Below are 15,081 nucleotides of genomic sequence, written 5' to 3'. Positions count from 1 at the left end.
AATGCAGTGACATTCTCTGCTGTAAACAAAAGCTCCATCTCTTGAATAATTATGCAGGCTAGTTCAACTGCTGATCATTTTTGCAGGGGATCATGTACCACCCTATTTATTGAAGATACCTCAGAGTTTGCTACGTGTGGCTACACTTTGAGCCAGCCATGACCTAATAACCAGCTGACCTACAAAAGGTCAGACGGCAGGCAGACAATCTTGAGACGCTTAAAACTGGAGTAACCCAGAGTGCCCTGTTATCGTCCTGCTTCACAGATCAGCTTCAGTTTTCTTTGAGAGCGATGATGGCTTTGGTGTTACTGTGTTACTAATACACAAAACCAGCAATTGATTTTTCACCCGTGGTCTCACTATCTAGCACACACAGCGAGTATGACGATAAAGCTAAGTTTAAAAAAAATCACTTCATATTTTTGACTTAAATGGTTTGAATTGATTACGCAAGAATTCCCAGGGATGTTATAGTATATGTAATCGATAATATTTTAATTGCAAATCAATAGCCTTCTGTATGATGATGACAGCTCAGTTAGATGCATATTGTATATCCCATATCTTTGTAAGTCAGTCATTTTTTTATTGTGTTGAACAGTTAGCATATTTTTCTCATGTTTTTTCTTCATCTTTCATTTTGATGTGCTTATAAATATTTGACTATATTTAACTTTTATAACAAGGAAAATAATATTTCAATGCTATTTGCAGACCATTAGCTAAATAATACAATGTTGAAAATATTTCCAGCTAAATAGTAGGCTGACTTAAAAAAATAATAATTACATTAATTTGTAAGAAACAAAGCAGACCTTTTGGGTCAGGAGGCTAAAAGCACCCCAAAATACAACTGATCTGACAATTACAGGTACAACTAATGAAAGAATAGTTATTTTAATTTGTACTTGTACTTTTTTAAGGAAATTATGAATATGTGTAATTTATTTTACAATAATGTAACAGATTTTTTCAAAAGGAAAGTTGGCAAATATTTACCAAATTATTTTTAAATTACCAGCATAATATATAATATAGCATGAAAAAACCTTAAGGAGTATCATGCTACACATCTTTTCTTTCGACAATAATTAATTCAGAAATTATCTAGAAATCTAAACAAGGTCTCTTCTAAACAAGTGTATCCATACCGAACAGCTTAATGTATCTTTCTCCCCTCCCATTTGACAACACAAAATGCCGTTCTATATATATCTATTTTAATCTCTTTATTAAGCAAAAGGATTGCAATAGCAAATGTCACTCTTGGCAACTCAACTGTATAACAGTTGGTACTCACATGTTTAAGTAGTGGTTTAACAGTTAAAACCTTAAGAAAAGATTATGCACCTACTGTAAACAGTATGTGATGCATTCTTTGGATGAAATAACCATATGCTTTCCTAATAAACTCTTTTTAACAGGTTTTATATTATAAAGGAATATCAGCTGCCTAATTCATTTCCTTCCTTACTGTTAAATAGTACTTTGAAAACTACATATCTGTTATGAACGTGTCACATAGGTAAACATCCAATGAATGTTCTCATTGAAAAAATCATTGTACTTGCTATTCTTTGCAATGCTTCTGTCTCAAGACATTGTTAAGGTTAAATGACATTCTAATTAAATCAAACCTTAATAAAAGGATACATGTATGAAAAAAACGAATGTAAAGATTAGCAAACAGTTGAAATATGGAAATATGATGATTGATTATTCAATAATCTTACATAATTAAATATATTTTCACAAACAGTGTATTCTAATTTGGAAAACCCAAAAAACCCAGTGTAGTTTTGTTTGGTTTTATTGCCAAATATGAGTCTTGAAACCTCTGCATTTCACAGAAGTTGAAAACTTCATTTACACACTGGAAACACAATCCCTGTTTCTCGTGTTTCAGGTGACAAAGAAATCATGAGACAGTCATATGGACATTAGTGTGCAGACGCTGAATGGCTCCTCCAGTTTCTCGTTTTACTCAAGATCCCATTCAAGGGACAGAGCCGACAGAAATGCTGGAGACACACACGCGAGCACAGACACACACATCGACTCAGGCCACTTCTGCTCCCCTCTGAAATTTCCTTGGGTTTTTAATCACAGCGACGGCTGACTGATCAATGACAGATATGAGAAACAACTTTTGCATGCTAACAGTGCAGGATTTTTTATCTCAGATAATATTTCTCTCTTAAAGGGTTCCCACTCTGCCACATATTAATTAAAATCTAAATACTAAATATTGATTGATGCGTTATCAGGCCATAGCAGTTGGGCTCTGCCACATTGATTTTTGCTGTGATTTATTATCATATTTAAGAAAAATCATTTTGTGTGATTATACGAGGAAATAGACTTTAGTGAAGGTGTAATTCTTTTGTATCACTTTTGTTGTGTGGAGGACGGGCCAATTTCTCAATTGTAGCCAAGATTGCTGATATCTTCCAGTGCTTCATCTCAGCTGCCTCTGAAGGCTAATACGTTAAGCTTGTATAAGCAAAAGATCCTGGCCATGTCATTAGGAATAATAGGTATTAGGATTACCTCCTTAATCACAACAAAGATTAACAGATGGTATGAGAGCAGTTATTAGCAAACATCTTACATTCATCACATCAATAACATGATTCGTAATCAGGCTGTCTGTTATAGAGGGGTCGAGGCAGTTCTTTTTGAAGGTTCCTTGCAATCAGAAAGTACTATGTAACAATTACCTTTTGCTGAAACTAGTGTTAAATCTGTACTTTGGGATCAGTCCAAACACTGAGAAGGCAAACAGGAACTAATTCTGGTGCTAGACCCTCATAAATAAAAAAGAGGCTTCATTTGGGTACATTACACAGGTTAGATTTTACATTTACATGTATTCATTTGGCAGGCACTTTTATCTAAAGTGACTTACAGTCGCATCCGGTCAAGATGCTAGGGGTCCAAATAAAAATAACGTAAAAAATCAGTGAACATGGCATTAATGAATTGCTAGGATGTTGCCCAGCTCTAAGGAACTTCAGTGTTGCTTGACAGGCAGAAAGTACTAACACAAGAGCATAGTCAGTAAATGAGGGTTAGTCACAGGCCACTTTTAATGTAGATTTGAATTTTCAACAATCCTGTGCAAATTATTTTATGCCATAATATAAATGTTATTGATTTAATTGATGCTTGTGTTAATGTTTCATTTAAGAGGAAATCCTTCGAAAAGAAAGTATTTTTTTTCCTACTGGATGTGAAGCCTCCATGAATGCCATGGACGTATTTTGAACATACAAAATTCAGTACAATTTGAATCCCAGTAGTGCATTAGCAATTATTATTACTGTCTTCTATGTAGTGACACAGTGATACTTTGACAGAGCCTGCATATCCCATTACCCCGCAGTTGTACAGTAATGTATATTACTATTAAAATGTCTTGGACAAATCCAACCAAGATCTCCTGAAAACATCTGGATTGCACCAGGTGTTTTGGTATTGCCCTCTTTGACTATGATCCATTCGGACAGAGTAATCAGATCTCATTGGTCACCAGTCTTCCCAGACACCTCCAGTGCAAGATAAGCTCTCATAATCCTTAGTCAACATGGGTGGTCACTGTCAAACAAAATGTGGACACAAACACAATGTCACACTACTGGATGGTGGATTTCATCTCAGGATCTAACAGCTGTGATGGTGCCATCCTTGGTGACAAGGAGAGATCTGGCCTTCACTGCATGCAATATTGAAGATTACAACTGGAAACAATTCTGATTTAACATGGTATTCAATTGCCCCCACTATAGGAAAGTAGTATTACTAATGCTTTGGTAGATTTGAAGTGTTTTGAAAATACCATGCACTACATCTTTCACTCGAGTTGGCATTTACAGATTATTATTGCTCAATAAAACATGCATTGTCTGCTGACAGGTTACAAATATTTATTTAAATTCTTGTCATCACCCTGTATTTCTAAATACTGTGTACACATTATTTTGTGCTGTAGTTCATACCTGCTACTTTGAATTCAAAACTTAACTATTTAAAGTGCCCAGCCAAGGTTATCTGTGCCTGTAACGCACTGTTTTAAAGGTGTCCTTTTGTGCAAATTATATTGCCCTGTTTTATGGAAAAGGCAAAGTTCAGATAAATATGAAGGATGGATAATAATTACATATTTCTGGTCACCTCCACTTTAGAAAATAGCAAAGCAATAAACTAACTTTTGTGTTTCCCCACATAAGGTGTTGATAAGCTCAGCTATATCAGCCATAAAGATGCAGGGAAAAGGCTGAATTTAGCAAAATGATGAGCAGTTTAATGAATGTGTATACAATAGGGTGTCCCATATCAAAATAAGAACGAGGTCAAGTTATTAAATACACTATCAGTGTTTGCATACAGTAAATGTGGGTGTAGAGTTTAGATTGTAAAGAGATTAAGTTTGATAATTATATTTAAATGTAATAATACAACAGAGATTCTCTCTCTCTTATCCTTTCAAAAAGGACTTTCTCTATCTGCATGTTTATACAAGTATGTAAACATAATGAATGTGTTCTCATTGCAAGATCAGAGCAAAGGTTTTAAATAATGTAGATTTTATTGTAAAAGCATGCTTTCTGTGCTGTTCTTCATTCTTGCCTTCATATAGCAGTGATTTTTGCTCTCTTATTCTTTCTTAATTCAATCAATATTATTTGTTTTTATGTCGTTATATTATTTCATTTTTGCCACTACTACAGTTGAGAGTGTTAGAACTATCTGAGAAGGCAAAGTGGCTATTGCCCGATCTGGTTTGGTATTGCTATCACACTGAATGAACAGGTCCCTGAGCAGTCTGGTTCCAGCGAGCAATGTCACTTGTTGTAGCGAGTATGTTCCCAAGGTCAGCCCTGACAAGGAATTCTAATGAGATTAAGTCTCATCACTGGGGTTTTAGTCCTTTCTGCTCATGGTTCTGAAGTGGTCAAATAGTCTTACCGCACTGACCAAGCTCCCTGGTTAAACCTCAGTTCTTAATCTACTACCAGCTGCATTCCAAAGAACCCCAGAAGAATTTTCTCCTATTTTAGCCTTTTCACATTAATTTCTGTTTTTTCACTCTTATTTTATGTGTGACTGGACTTCTCTTATTCATTTCTGAGAAATCGAATATTTATATAAAAAATGGTATACTACTGATGATCTTTCTAAAACATTTTTGTCTAGTGGAAGACAACATTTTTGCTCACTTCATCATTGTTGACACAAATCACTGATTAATCCAGCATTTTTTAAGGTAAACAGTGACTACTTTTAAACAAAGAGATTCTGTGAACAGCACAATAACATTCATTAGATGTCACAGTAGGTTATGCTAAGGTGACTGACCCTCAACAGCAACTAGGATCTTGGCAGATAATTTGAGCAGTATCCAGAGAACAGTGGATAACTGTACTGCACTAAATGACATAAAAAATAAAATAAAAATAAAAAACACAAATCATTGATTGAAATGGACAAAGGCTAGCTTTGAAATCATATACAGTCCAATGAATTCAGTCTTGGAAGCATTTCCAAAACTGGATTCAGATGTAAACACAAAAAAGAGGGTATGAGTTTGAAGTTTATAGAGTAGATGAAAGCCTTTTCCCAGAACCTAAATACAGCAAAATGCACCGACTCACAGAACTGATACCTAATGATGGGTGATTCTTCGGATACTGCTATGACAAGACATTGTATATCTAAGGAGGTAAAGGATCAAACTGCTGAAGTAAAAATCAAACAAGCTTTTCCTGAACCTAACAAACAATCTTGTCCTGAGCTATCATGAAACCCAACAGTTTGGATATACTCTGGGCAAACAACAACCTGGCTAAGCTACAAAGAAAGTCTGTAAATGAAAGGAGAATACATGAACTTAAGAAAATCTAAACATTTTACATGCCTGTTAACAATGGTTGCAATGTACTTGCTTCTAATTGAATATTTTTCTAACAAAGCAATTTTCTTTTACATGTGTTAGATCTTAGGTGTTTAGCAAATGTCTTATGCAAATGAATTACTTTTATCTTATTTATTTACCTATAAAGGTATGAACAGTGAAATAAGAGGTTTTGTAATTTTGATCAATTAAAAAGAAGCGCAGAATAGCAAAATACACTACAAACATTCCCTGAAATTGTATAAAATAAAAGCCACAGGATGTCTTACTATCTTTTTTGTAACGAGCATAAAAAAGTTCAAAAAACATCTGAAAATCTAGAAACAATAAGACTAAAGATAAAAATCCAGTTTAAAATTCCAATAAATATAAAATGTGTGTGGAAAAATTCTCGATGTTTATGATTAATAATAATGCATAATAATCCCATTGAATACAATGCACAGCTGAAATAATTATTGAAAAATTCAGGACTGACAGTGATACTGCCGCAGACTCAGAAATGTTTTTAACATTTTAGAATTTGATTTTATATTTTTCACATTGGCTTTGTGTGTGTGTGTGTTTTTCAAACACTGATGACACCTACACAAGTAATCCACTTACAAAACTGTACTTTCAGTTTCTTCAGTCAGAGCACTATTTCTGTGCTCTGCAGTCATGTTCAGTATGACTATTTCTTTGTCTGCATCACAAAACAGATCTGATTCTTTTATTCATACCTATCTTGTCTCGCTGTCAGGGCTCTGGCATTCTAGTCTTTTCTCACTGTACTAAACCGTGTTTTTTCAGATAAATTATTTCACCAGTCTTGGCTCACAGTACTTGATCTGGCAGCGTGGATAAACAATCCGTGTGGTGCAGCTATCACTCTAAATCTTGAGCAGAGACTGTTTCGGTGGCTGCACTCCCTTTATCTTGGAAGTGTCGTTCCTAATTTCCTGCCAGTGGGGCCTCCCAGCATCATTTCATATGCAATCGGCTCTCCCAAAGATACATCCTGAGAGCATGTCAAGCTTTGGGGAAATAAAAGACAACTTGGAAGAAGGAAAAATGTACAGTATATTTGCTAATTCCTGGCTTTACATTTTTTTTACATACATGGCTGAGGTTACAACTGCAGCTCCATCGTTGTTTTTTTAACAAAACCGCCTTTTAATGTAATCACTTGTAGCTGGAGATCTGTTTGTTAGCAAAACACAGGAAAAAAAGATCCCAGTTTTGATTTCCATGAAAATAAACAAATCCATTCCAAGACCCTCGCTTCATTACTGGGCAAATGCCACCTCTTGACATATTAAGATGTGATGAAATCATGTACTTCAATAAGAAAATATGTTAGGTGCAGGATTCCTTTGGCTTCTGGTGAAAGTTTCATAATGAATTAATTAAAAAGTCCTCTAATTACAATATGCACCATGTCACAGTAGCAGGATACAAATTAATTGCTTACACTTTTATATATATAGCGCTTTTCTAGACACTCCACTTAAAGTGCTTTACAGGTAATGGGGACTCCCTTCCACCACCACCAATGTGCAGCATCCACCTGGATGATGAGATGGCAGCCATAGTGCACCAGAACGCTCACACACATCAGCTCTCAGAGGGGGGGAGAGCAAAGTAATGAAGCCAATTCATAGATGGGGATTATTAGGAGCCCATTATTGGTAAGGGCCAATGGAAAATTTGTCCAGGACGCTGAGGTTACACCCCTATTCTTTTTGAGAAACGCCCTGGGATTTTAGAGAGTCGGGATATCGGTTTTACGGCTCATCCAAAGAATGGCGCCTGTTTACAGTATAGTGTCCCCGTCACTATACTAGGGCATTAGGACTCACGTGGACCACAGGGTGAGCACCCCCTGCTGGCCCCACTAACACCTCTTCCAGCAGCAACCTTTGTTTTTCCCAGGAGGTCTCCCATCCAGGTACTGACCAGGCTCACACCTGCTTTGCTTCGGTGGGATGCCAAATGTAACAAAGAACATAATCATGAAGAGTTCAAATATTAAGGTGATTATTTTACTCTGATCAATTTTTATTTATAGCCTGGAAGGTGAATTAGCAGACTTATTCTTCTCGGGTATTACTTATTATGGCTTTTACACGGATTTAACCCCACAGACACCACCAATGAAAAATAATACTTAAATATATGTTTAAAACTTAAAATAACGAGCAAACACATTCTGACATTATCACTTTGAAGCAAATTATTCAGGCATTATCTATAAGCACTCAAAATTAGATTGTATTTTGGTGCATTAAGTCACTGTGTTTCTTTTTGCATTGCCATAAGCAAAATAAGGCTGAAAAATAGCATCTACAGATAAAATCACCTGAATTCAGTTTTAGGGCTTATAAGCATACAAAGAGATTACAGCTAATATGTAATTCAAATCCCCTTTGCAGTGAGAGCACCCACAGTAAGACCTGGGGACCACTAAGAGGCAGGGGGTGAAGGGAAGACAAGGCAGGGAATGCTGGGAAGGGCTGACACCTCCACTTGTACTCCACAGCTCATGTCAGTTCAACTCATAACCCTTTTGTTTTTTGCAATCCTTATGAGGTTCAATAATAGCACAATAAAAAAATAAAAATCTGTAAGACACAACTGTCAAACTACAGCTTCCCATGAAGCAATATTCTAAATACAGCTCTACACATACTGTATACTGCACATCAGATATCAAGTGGAAACTTGTGATCAGAATGATGCTGGTCAGATAGTTCCTGATCCAATGACAGTCATGCCCAGGATGCAGTACAGGTGATGAATTGCGTTCAATGAAGTCTGTGCAGGGGGACACACTGTTCACACTTTGTCTTGCTACAAGCGGTCCAAAACCAAGACCACAGTTCCAGAGCAGCAATGTGGAAGAAGAAGGAATTCAGCAGAAGCTACATAAGCTCAGACATAACATTTTTCATGGCTGAATTACAATATACTGCCTTTCCCATCTGCACGGAGGATTTTAAAGCTCACACCTGTTGCATAAATATTAAAGACTAAACTGACTAAACAATAAACTGATAGGTATCTGCCAGTTCTACCCCCTCTAAGTTAAGATATCTTCTGAGTGTATCTAAGATATCTTCTGAGTCACCATTCAAATACCCCTTCCACTGCAGTTACTATTATCACCTCGCACCAGAAACAGGCATATTAACTGATTTATTACATGAAATAAATATTCTTCATTATGTCACCTCTTCTAAGATTCTTGAAGACCCTGTGGTTGATAAAGCAATCTAGTGAATAAACTGTGTTAACATAGAATGCCAATATATATGTCTGGGTTTTTTTTTACACTGTGAAAAGATAACAACACACATAATTAGCTTAATCTCCACAACCTTCAAATCTCACATTGAACAAGAAAATGTGGATCTGCTTCCATAATCATTCCTGCTGTTGTATTTGGAATGCTCAAAGTGTTAGCAGAGCATTACTTGGGATGCATTTTAAGAAAAGGTAGACTTCATAATAACACTAAATATGAATGAGAAAGTAGCTCATTTAAAACACCAGTTAATGTAATAAAATATGTTTTTTTCTTTTACCATATAATAAAAGTGGCTAAATCTCACAATAAGTGGTTGATTATCTCTCTGTTTAAATACTGTATATATCCATTATCAGAAAGCTGCTTATTCTTAGTAAGGGTTACAACAATATATAAATATTGTAAATAAAATATATGTGACAGTCAAATGCTATCATATGATGCTGTCATCTGATGGAAACTAATGCCTTGAGGAATCAAGAAAGACACGTTGAATGTAATGTTTAACAGAAAAATTAAAATGATTATTTTTTTGTTCATTTTGCAGAACAATTCCTCAGATGGATGAAGCTGGTTTACTTTATGGCATTATAAATTTTGTGAAACAAATATGTTTCTTCAAAGGGTGTTTCCTTGTTGGCTTAATATTAAACTGTCAAAATGCTCTCTAGTTATAAATTTAATTTTTCCAGTCTGTACAAATAAAGGTTTTGTCTTAAGACAAACAACCATCCCTCCTTCTGACGCCTTTTGTCACTCCATGTGTTAGCGTAACATTCTATTTTCTGATACAGTGTGCTCAGTTTTAATTATGATATGGGTTTCAAAGGTTTTAATCTACAGATTCCTCTATTTCAACTAGATTTAAGAAATATTTACACTCAGATTTCAAACAACATCAGGTTATTCTGGAACCGCTTACAGTATTGGCAAAACACAAAAGGTCCTGACATTTGAGCTAACAGTTTCAACAGAATATTAACATGTTATGTGGACAAAACAACAAATCCTTTGGAGTGTCCGGAGTGTCTTGTTGTACCAGGCTGAAGAAAGAGATGCTTTGCAGACCTCCAGCTGTGACTGTCCAGTGGTCCAGACTATACTCATGCCAAAGAGATTCAAAGCAACTGAGTCTACTGTGGCCTGGCCAGTCACCAGGCATGAGCCCCATTAACCATCTGTGGGCTAATTTCAACCAATCCCTGTGAAATTGTTCCCAGCTAACCCACTTCCGAGAACTCCCTCACAAAGATTTTGTACCAGGAATGGGCCACAATCCCACGGACTAGGATTGTTAATCTCATCCAGACAATGCTCCTTTACACTAGTAACAAGGCTGTCTCCTCAGATATAAACAGCATTCAGATTTGGCTACTGCGCATAATTCTTAAAGAAAGATGTGAGTTCAGACATTTGACATATCTTTAACCTTTTTTTTATTTTAAGGAATCCAATCTAAAATCTGGGCTTTGCTTGTGTTTTTCAGACGCAGATGGTAGTTCTGGGCTCTGTCTTTGATAAAATGGGCTCTTGTTTGAACAAGATGAATTCAGAGATTCATACATTCTGAACTGCATACAAATACATCTGACAGCAGTCCCCCCATACAATATCCTCTCTGTCTTAGGTGTTTGGATCTGACACTTCCACTTTATTTTTCAACAGATGTGACATAAGGCAGCTCCTCCGCTAAAAGTGCTAATATCTTTCTGTGCTGAATGTTCTGTTTTTAAAAACGGTGTCAGGCGTTTAACAGTAGTTTTTGAGTGATGTCACTTTGTGGACTTGCTGACGTTAGTGTAAAAGGTGAAGGGCATTTTTCCGAGTTTCTGGTTGTACTTTCTCCTTTACTTTAGGAAGCAAATTTCTTAAATGAACCTTCTCCAGAATCAATGAGAGATTCAACAAGTAAAGGCTACGTCTCTTGTTCAGAGAATCTTGGCTCCAGCTTTGTCAGTAGCTGTGTCTAATGTTCCCCAAGTTGCGAGACACATTTGTTTGAGGCTGCCAGAGTTGGGTTGCTTGTAAGTCAGCACATGCAAGTTCAGCACATGCGAAGCTCCTCTGTAGACTAGCTGTGTGATCAGAGAGTACTGTGCCAACCATCCACCTGTTACATGAATCTGCTGCTTTACTGTAAGCTTCTAGCATAAAACCAAACAGGTGACTACAGTGCAACTTTTTATCAACAAGCACGTCCTTTCTATGCAGGTTTGGAAGACACAATCACAGATGTTTTTATTTAGAGTACAGAAGAGCAAATAATTCAATAAAAAAATTTGTCTGCCCACGGTCTTCAAAGTTTGTTATTTTTTGCAGGCGTTAACAGTTCCTATTAAATTGGGCAACTTCATTTCATGAAAAAAAAGACTTTTTACCTTTCTTGTTTTACTTCTGAAAACTAACTTATTGGTTCTCATTAGAAAAAAACAAACAAATGTTAGCCAAAAACAATGTTTTACATTGTATATTTCAAATTATTTTACTGGGTATATCGAAACAACTGTTGCAATTGTATTTGAAAGTTATTTGTTCCAATTGTTTCATCTAGACCTTGTTTGAATGGTCAAAAGAGAATGCACAACAGAAGGCACAACCTTACACGATGAGTTGTGGGCAATATGGAACAAACTCCCCAGACAGGAAGTTGAAGAATACTCTGGAATCTAGAATCTCTCTGATCAATTAGCAGAAGGAATCAAGCGAGAAAACACACTGGACTTGAATGATTCATTTTTCATGTTCCTATATAAATAGCATGAACACTGTGCTTCCTGTGATATCTCTACAAATTAACTGCTTTACAGTCACACAAAAGGTATTCAACTTCTTCCACAGGTGCCTTGGGGCTTAGAGACCAATCCTGTAAGAACATATGGGACAGGTCCAAGGGGCATCAACAATTAACACATTTTAAATTCCACTGATGTTTCCACCATCCAAAGAACTCTGTCATGGCAAAATCAGAGCCAGTGTGCAATTTTAAAAGGTGTTGAGACGTAATACAAGGTTGCAAATTGTACAAAAACACAGTGTGCCCTTCATCCCACTTGGCTATGTATAATTTCAGTGTCAGATTTAGAGTTATACCTCTTACCGTGATGGTGGAGAGAGATTCTGAAAGAACTCTTTGTGATTTAAGGTTTACAGTATGTGCACAAAAGATTAAAAGTAGGAGTCGACCTTTGCTCTTTATGCCCAGCATTTTTTATTTAATATATAAGGGTAATACATTAGTACCTAATGGGGAAAAAAACATTGTGGGAGTAAATACAGTATATAACATGGCAAATCACCCATTCTGCCACACACACACACACACTACGTCTATCATTTTTCCTGTCAGTTCCCAATTTGTCGTGTATGCTGGATTCGTTATATTTCTTCCCGTACAACGTCGTATCTTGAGGGAATATGGTTGCAGCTCTCAACAGAAATACACCACTGTGTCACAGTGTGGATACTGTACTGTAGTTAGTAGTGAGGTCCACCACAGTCGGAGAGCTTCACAATTTACTGAACTTACGTCATCATCTGGTGAACTGGTGCAACTCGCACAGTTCTAACAAATAAAGTGAAGTTGCTCCTGTAATGCGTTAAATACGCTGTATGTCTGCATATTAGCAGAATTTACGGTACCGAGTCTGCAATTTACAAGCCAGAAACTTTGAGCGCATTAAAAAAAAAACTCTTATCCAAACTCTATACAGTTACAGGCGACTTGTTTCTTTTATAGGTAGGAGATTTTAAAATGTATCTGGATTGTGTGTTCTAAGGTTTTATTGTTATCTTTTTGTTTATTTTTAAAACTAATTATTTTTAAATATGTATATGTTACGTATAGTTATATGTATAAACAGTACAGCAAACTAAAGTTTATTATTATTATTATTATTATTATTATTATTATTATTATTATTATTATTATTATTATTAAAAACGGTCTATTTGTAGAAAACAAGTCTCGGTTTACTCTATGAATGAAAAGAATACATTATACCACGTGGTTCCGCTTGGTCTGTAAGATGTATGCTTAACACTGTAATATGTACCTGAGGTACAGACTACTCGGTACGCCGAAAGGCTAAATTAAATCTTATTAACGCTTTCACGTACGACGGCGATGTGATAGCAGACCACCTCATCCACACTACAGCTAAACACCACAAGATTTCATTCTCTGTCATAAGGTTAAATTAGCATCACTCTACCTTAGCGTCCCGTTAAAGGATCTTCTCCTTGGCCTCCAACGAATCTTCACGATTTAATGTAAAAGCTGGTGGTATCAAAAAACGGAACCAGATGAAGTTTTAAAAAGTGTTCTGTTTGTTTTAAACGTTACTTCTGCATCGCAAGGAGTAAGGGCTACGTAAACACAAACAAGCAAAACCAAACCGGGGTTGAAGGGCGGACGGTGTTGTAATTTCGTATTCTGTTTTCTTTCCTCGCTCCCCTCACTCTGCGGATGTTCCCTTTAATATCGAAGGCTCAGAAACCGTTCCTTTAAATTACCTCCCAGATTATTGTAAAGTTAACTAGCCATTAAATATGATCAACATAGCGTGCACACTGGAAATAAACCTTTCCTATTCATGATTGCTCCAAAGGGATTCAGTTTCTTTCGACCACCTTTGCAACATCCTACTGTAAATACTTCATTCTAGTTCTGCGTAGCAGAGATTTTTAGTTTTTTTTTTCTCGTCGTAGGCAATCCTTAGGAAAACGTTACTGGTGCATTTAAGTGTTTAAAGATATTTGAAAATTAAAGAGATCCTCAGAAATCAAGGGCAATAAGATTTTCATTTATGTGTGTATATATACAGTATCTGAACGATGAACTCGGATATATCTCAATTATTTGAGCGAGTATTTTCAGATTTTAGATATTTTAAGAAACTTTTAAGATAAAGAAGGTGAGAACACAGTATGTAATAATATTTTTTTAAAAGTTTGAAAAGCAGTTCATGGGTTTTTTTTACTACAGAGCGGGGGCTGAGAAAATAAACCAATTCATCGCTTTTCTACCTACTGTTCTCGTTCCTAATAGATTTTCGGAACTGATCAATATTTTGATAAACGTTTCATTTTGCCTTGAGCAGATGAATTGCGTATTTTGAGAAATGCAGGCTACTGTATGTATTGGTTTAAATAGAAGGGCTTTTCTCTTCATCATCAGCAAAATAAAGATTAGGGTGGAGATTGTAAAACAAGCACTCTGGAGCACCACCAGATCTTTATTTCAGCGCCTTTGTGATGATATTGATGATGATGATGGCCAAGTGGACAGTTTGATTTTTGTGTGCCGAGCTAGTTATAAAGAATCAATATTATATCAAGGGGTAAGTTTCGTGATAAAGGACTTCAGCCACTCTGGCTATTCATCATAAGTCTGTAGCAAGCAGATAGGTCAAACGAAATTATATTGCACTAAAGAGTGTGTCTTCTTATCTCTATATACCAGGGGAATAAGGGACAAGCCGATCGATACAGTAGCTGCTGTATACTTCTTGCAATTATCAATAGCTGATTTTGTCTTCCCAGAGCTGCATCTATTAATACCACCTAATAACAGCCTTTTGGACATAACTGCAACCCGAAGGGATGAGTGAAAAAAAAAGTTTGTTCGTAGGACGACCTTCCTGTCACAGAAATTGTCTCGCTTGGCACAATACAGCTGAAGGATATACATTTATCAATTGAAAATAAATAAATTGATATACCATTTCAAGTACTATAAAATGTATTTGCTGAATATCAGTCACGATTGTTGGGTGGTATGTTGGTTTAATTTGTTCTCTGTTAATGTGTTAAATATTTCTGACATCTTCGATTAACACCCCAAAACGTCCCTGATAATGATAATTTCAATTACTGA

The 15,081-nt window shown here is 36.1% G+C and overlaps 1 long non-coding RNA gene across 2 annotated transcripts in view; it reads right to left on the bottom strand.

The window, feature by feature from the left end:
• LOC107078649 (uncharacterized) overlaps positions 1-13,851 on the bottom strand; it is a 45,917-nt gene extending 32,066 nt beyond the window's left edge. For both annotated transcript variants that reach the window (XR_011190682.1, XR_001479601.2), the window contains exon 1: positions 13,418-13,851. This is a non-coding gene — a long non-coding RNA (uncharacterized lncRNA). The remainder of the gene's footprint in view (positions 1-13,417) is intronic.
• Positions 13,852-15,081: the final 1,230 nt, after the last annotated feature.

Source organism: Lepisosteus oculatus, chromosome 10 (assembly GCF_040954835.1).
Source record: "Lepisosteus oculatus isolate fLepOcu1 chromosome 10, fLepOcu1.hap2, whole genome shotgun sequence".
NCBI classification, from domain to species: domain Eukaryota; kingdom Metazoa; phylum Chordata; class Actinopteri; order Semionotiformes; family Lepisosteidae; genus Lepisosteus; species Lepisosteus oculatus.
This window is presented reverse-complemented; position numbering and strand designations above follow the sequence as displayed.